General features: G+C 47.3%; 1 pseudogene; it reads left to right on the top strand.

Annotated features, from left to right (window-relative positions):
* LOC106805989 overlaps window positions 1-2,628 on the top strand; it is a 14,454-nt pseudogene extending 11,826 nt beyond the window's left edge.
* The last annotated feature ends 4,024 nt before the right edge of the window (window positions 2,629-6,652 follow it).

Here is a 6,652-nt window from a genome sequence, read left to right as displayed (position 1 = left end):
CATGCTTACCAGCAAACGCTGTGTCAAGTCAGTCACTGTTGCCCACGAAGTCAGACTAAGCGAATTCCCAGTGAATTCCCCTAATGTAATTCCCTGTTTTGTATTTAATGGCCACTAGGGGGAGCGTGCCGCTACAAATTTTAAATGACACCTGCGGTGAAAGGACGGGCCGTCCGGGGGCACCACTAGTCGAGTTTTAAATTGCTACCATTAACTAATACATAGAATATACAATTATACATAATATTATAAGCTGATAAAAAAACTAAAAAATTTCCGGGCAACCACACCGAGACACGATCCCCTGATCTGCGTCTCGGGGGTTAAAAAGCCCGTGGAAGCAGCCCGCGGTTCGCACGCGGACGCTACCAACCTCGCCAGCTAGGCAAGCGGCGAGATTCTAAGATAGCATGCGGGTCACGAGCCTCTAGGCACCCGACTCGTGACAGGAACGAAGCAACAGCGCCCATATATAGACTGGAACGACGTTCACGGTCGGCCATCAGACAAGCTCCTGGGTATATAGGCGTACATATAACGATTTGTCTACACAAACGCGGCAGTCCACGGAGCAGCACCTAGCTCTGATTACACTGTATCTTCGTGGATTGTTTGTAAATTTATACTAAATACTATTGGAATTGCTGGTGTTAAAAAGCTATTGTTTCTCTTTCTGTCACCGTCGTGGTTGGTCAAAACGCAACGTGCCTGGCAGTCAAGGAACAAGACCCCCGGGGTGTCATGATCACCCATGTGGGATGATCATGGACTGATCAACCACCCAAAAACTTAATCACACTGTAGAGTGCTAGCTGCCTATACCAAAAAATAACAACTGAGTTGACCAATATCAAGTCACTTCTTGGCTTCAAGTTCATCGGATAATATTCAGAGTAATTTCATTTTATGACCACACACAGGGGCGGGATGGGGTGATATATCCCCCCACATATTGAGGTGGGCCCCACATATTGAGGTGGGGGATGGCGTGTACAATCATCCCCCCCCCCTACTTTCGGGAAGAAAATGGAGAAAAATTGAATATTTTACAGACAAGATAAAGACGTTTTACTGTGAACGCTAAAACTGTACAAAAAAGTATGAAAAAAACAACCAGATTTGAACCAAAAAGTGCATATTTTCACCCCTTATACAAAATCGGCAATATACTTTCGATCGCGGGTCTCCCCGCCCCCCAAAGAAGTGTGATTGAAATTGAATTTTCCCATTCAATCCTCGTGAAAATTCAATATCCCAACTCTCAATAGGTATATTCTAATTTTGAATAAAGCAGGGATTTAAACTTTCGTGAGCGTGATAAGACGTGATTTGGGAATTTTTGGAAAAAAAATTGTATATGCTGAATGGGTCCAAAATTAACGCAGATGGGGTCGTTGTCGTATCAGGTACTACGGATATGTACCCGAGTAGTTTTAGGTTGTTTAGTATTATGTTTATATTTTTAATATGAGGTATGTTTAGCGTTAGGGTAAAGCCCTGTCTACACTAGCAAACTTTAGTTTGCAAACTCGAGCAAACTTCCGAGTTCGAGCAACACTCGAGCACAACTCGAGCAAACTCGAGGGCAACTCCGAGTTCACTGGTACTCGACTGTGAATTTCAATGTTCAATGTCCAATGTTTGTCTATGCTTGCAGGATCACATGACTACAAACTGTCATTTGATTGGCTGAGTTATTCCAAACTCAGCAAACTCGAGCAAACTAGTTTGTCAAGATAGGTGGGCACGGCCTAACTTCTGCAAACTTCTGCAAACTAGTTTGCCGAAGTTTATCAACTGGTCTACACTGGCAAACTTTGGAAAACTTTTCTGGCCAAACTCGGAGTTTGCTCGAGTTTGCTGCGAGTTGTGCAAACTAAAGTTTGCTAGTGTAGACAGCGGCTTTAAGCCTTATTTTATATGATATATATATATATTTTTTTTTTATATATATATATATACTATATTCTATATATTGCAGACATGCCAACATTCAATGAAGCCAAAGAGTAATGATTTCTAAAATTCCTGGTTTTTGACAAACGCCGCAGGTGTCCCCCTTCCCATTGAGGGGGGTTTAGGGGTCCTCACCCAAGAAAATTTTGAAGCTTAGATGCTGTGTGTGCGGCATTCTGCGAGCCATCTGTGGCCCTTTCAGCATTCGATTTAATGTAGGCAAAATGATGTTTGTTTTCTGCCTGGAAAATAGTGGGGAAAAATCTAAGAATTATTTCACGAATTTATCAAACGAGAACTAAATTTTATTACAGTAAACTTGTGCATACACCCACAATTATAGGGAACATTAATGGATCAGGATACCCTGATTATGTTATCTTTCTTATTGACTCAATAGTGATTACATAGTGACACAAAATATCTCAGATCTCTGCCCAAAATCGTAATAATTACGCCCAAATCGTAATGCGTTGGCATGTCTGTATATAAGAAGTATTATGATATTATTAGTACGTTGATCCTCTTTCAGCGATGAAGTTGCTGAAGATGAAGAAACTCCAAAACCATATTGACACTGCTATCGATTCTGATGTCACAGATTATCAACCCATCATGGAAATTGAAGAGGACGTAAATGATCTATGTCACCCCGAGAGCAGCTGCCCCTAAAAATCCACTAAACAGCCCACCGGCCAGAAAATGCAGTCGAAAGCAGAAACCAGGTGGACGATGAAGATATCGTGCTAAATAAAGCAATGACGGCTCTTGATAAGGCATCACGCAGCCTGCAATGAATGACTCAACCCAGGATGACATTTTTGGGCAGTATGTTGCAGTGAGCTAAAGGGTGCAAGGATGAATACCTGAAGAAATGATTAAACACAGGATCCACACTGTCTTGTTTGAAACACAGATGCCTCCCAGTTCCCCTTTCCTAAATCAAGGATATCCAGGGGTGAATCAAACACCACCCATTTCCTTTAAGCCTTTTTGACAATGGAATGGCTCCCCCCTCCATGTAATTCCTCAGGGCAGACTCAGCAGATATCAGCCTCACAGTTTCCCCACAAAAGCTTCACTGCTGTTAGGCCCAACCTCAGCCCCACCTTCAACTCTGCTGAGCTCGCCCCCACCCCCCGATTTCAGTGAGTATTCTGCTGTCAGTGAGTATGCATCAAATTCATATGAGAACATTTACACTGTGCTCAATTAAGGCCCTCTACTCGCAGATAAATGTTTTATGATTAAGCAGAATTTTTCTCATTAGAGATTGAAAATGTTTTGGCAATGTTATGCCGGTTACTTAGGAGGTTAGGAATAATAGCTGCTGATTTCATAAGTCTTACCCTTAGATAGTCATCTTTCATGGCTTCATAGATAGCCTCGCACACCTCTGGCACAATGATGGGGAGATGGTTGACTTTGGTACCAGCAGTAGAGGTACTGTAGGCTTTGTATATGTGAATCACCTAGCCAAAACCAAAATACCTTGATGTCATTCAAGTACTGGTAATATGTGAATTGATGATGATTGATGACAATTATTTTTGTAGCTGAAATTCTTATAAATGGAAAACCAACTCAGTTTTAACTCATAGTTAAAACTTATAGTTAAGTAAACCAATTCCGTTTGAACTCATTGTTTAGTAAATTTCTCATTATTTAGTAGTGATTTTCAATAAACATGATAAAGGATATCATCGAACATCAAGTGTGTTTTTTTCATCATGTAAAAAGTGACAATAATTATGAGTTAGTCTTGACATCTGCAGGCCGATTCTCGTGCCACCAGCACGATCCACGCCACGTAGTGGCCGCAAAAAACAACTAACCTGCACTTTCAGAACAACTTACGCGAGAAGCCTGTTTGACCTATGTTGCGTGGGCTCGTATCGAGTTTGCATATAGGGAAGTACGACTGCGAAATGCAGCCTAGCGATAGTTACTGTGTCATAGCACGGGGTTTGTGAAATAGCCACGAAGCATGGGGCACGGCCCTCGGGAAATGCTTCACCCCAAAATTGCTTGGGTTAATGTGGCCGCGGCTCCTATAGCTGTCAAACGGAATTCAACGTTTTTTCGCGTCGAGACACCGCCCCACGGCACTGTCAATCCCGAGCGCGCGCTCGTAGCACAGGCCAGCTGCTGGTTGCTGGGGAAATTCGCTGTCTCGATTATTTTTACCCGTACTCTAAACGCGGCGCTAGGCCGGCGCCGGCGGCTATGCCGCTAGCAATCGTGTACATAGTACACGTTTCAGACATAGTCTACGGGTATCGAAGCCCATTCTACTGAAATTTACATAAAGTTTTCCACAGCGGTATTCACACTGGCAAGTCACAAAATGGCGACCGGCAGTAGAGCGCATCAGGGTGAGGGCCGGCGCTACGTGACAGATCCAGTACGTCACTGTGACGGGCACTAGCAGAGACGCCGGTCGAAAACAACACGATCGCGTCACTGACGCCCATAGATTACTGCATACACGCGCACGCACACGAACTTGCACACACAGTTACACACTCACACGCACACGCGCACGCATACGCACACGCACAGGCACACACAGCACACACAACGACACACAAACACCGCGTGCCGGGCGGCCGGCACCGCACGCCGCGGCACATCCGCAAGCGCGGCACACGCCACGCGCCGACGACGCACGGGTCACGAACCACGACACGGCACGGCCGCACACACACAGACGCACACGCAACATCGCACACACCAGCTGACACAACTCTCACACGCACAAACGCACGCATACGCGACACAGCGACCGCAGTCCGTCGCCACACACAAGACCACAAACACGCACGCGCTCACACGCACGCAAGCACGCACGCACACGCACAGGCACACGCACACGCACACGCAGTGACACACTCGGACGCACACGCGCACGCAGTGACACTCGGACGCACACGCACACGCACACGCACACGTACACGCACACAAACACACACGCACAAGCATGTATTGGATGTCACCGCGCCGTATGCGGCTTTATTGTTTATACCATGTTAGTTCCGTGTTGTCCGCTGCATTTGATTTTGAATTTGAATTTTTTGAATTGGATTTTGTTTTGATTGACCGGCCCACCCTGGGGCGCATCGCATTCAGTATAGCTCTACGTTTCTGTGTTCTAGATCTTGGTTTTTGTAGTGCTCATGGATTGTTGGCATGGCAATGTCGGGAGTGGGTTATTAAAGCAGCTACATCGGCTGCGGTTCCCAAATCTTCTGAGATAGCTACCGAATTCTTGCTTTTATTACTGCTTTCATTTGGCATACGGCGTGCCGTCGTCCGCGTTACCTGAGGAGATGATATATGAGCATACGTGGCAAATTGACTGTCGTGCAATGGAATTGGGCAAAATAGAATCTAAAAGGAACATACTTAGATTATGCACGCGCACAACCGCACGGACACGCACAGCACGCAGCACACAGCAGACGCAAGGCCCACGCACACGCAACTCGCACACACGAGACTCGACTCGCACACACAGTGACGACACTCACATCGCACACCGGCACCTACGCAGCACGCCGACAGCGACGGCGGCGCACAACACACAAGGCAGGCCAGAAGCCACGCACGCGCGTCACGACGCAAGCTAGCACGCAGCAGCACGAGCGGCCAGGCAACAACGCACAGCGCACACGCAGTGACAATGCACGTGCGACGCAACAGCCTCGCGCACGCAGTGACACTCCTCGACGCACACGCACACGTACACGCACACAACACAGCAGCGCAGCGACGCACTCACATGCACACGCGAGCGACGCAGCACGTAACACCAGTGACAACTCGACACGCACACGCACACGCAAGCTGACGCACACACGGTGCACACGCACACGGCAGTCGCACACAAGCAAAGTGACACTACTGAACGGCCACGCACAGCGCACACACAAATACACACGCAACGCACAGCGCACGATGGCAGCGCATCACGAGCACACGCAATCCACTGCACACGGCACACGCACACGCATCACATCCACGCCACGCTCACGTAGAGCACAGTGAAGGCACTCGCAGCACACGGGCGCACACGCACATCGTACACAGCGGTGACACACAAAGCACGCAGCAGCGCACAGCGCACCACGCACTCGCACACGCACACGGCACACGGCAGCCGCACTACACACTGCACACAAGGACACACAAACACGCACAGCGCTGCACACGGGCACGCGACGCACTGCAGCATAACACAGAGCGCGCACTGCACGCACGCACGGCAGCGCACAGACACACGCAGTTATAAAATAGTAGTTACCTGTGACGAAAATTGATTCAGAAGCCACTTGTGGAGATCTTTGAGCGGACGTCTGGCCGGGGACTCCCAGTAGGCGTACCATTTACATTTACTCATTTATCATTTACATTTAAGTGCTAGTCGGGCCACTATTACGCTTATGCACGCCTCTCTGGACTTCTTTATCGTCATTTGGCAGCTCCAAAAATATCTTATGTTATGGCTGTGCAATATATATTGATTGTGACATACGGCTACTACTACACAAGTTTTTTGGCATTTATGCAAGGAGATATTAATATGGCTTTTCGTTTTGAAATGGGGTATTTGCGTGTGTAAGCTGACGGAGATCAGGCTGTTGTTTTCACCGGCAGGCAGCTGATTGGTAGGTTACAGAAAGTTCAGATGTGGAAA

This window comes from Priapulus caudatus, unplaced genomic scaffold (genome assembly GCF_000485595.1).
Source record: "Priapulus caudatus unplaced genomic scaffold, Priapulus_caudatus-5.0.1 Scaffold136, whole genome shotgun sequence".
In the NCBI taxonomy this organism is placed as follows: Eukaryota; Metazoa; Priapulida; class Priapulimorpha; order Priapulimorphida; family Priapulidae; genus Priapulus; species Priapulus caudatus.
Note: the sequence above shows the minus strand (reverse complement) of the source record. Positions and strands in the feature narration are given on the sequence as shown.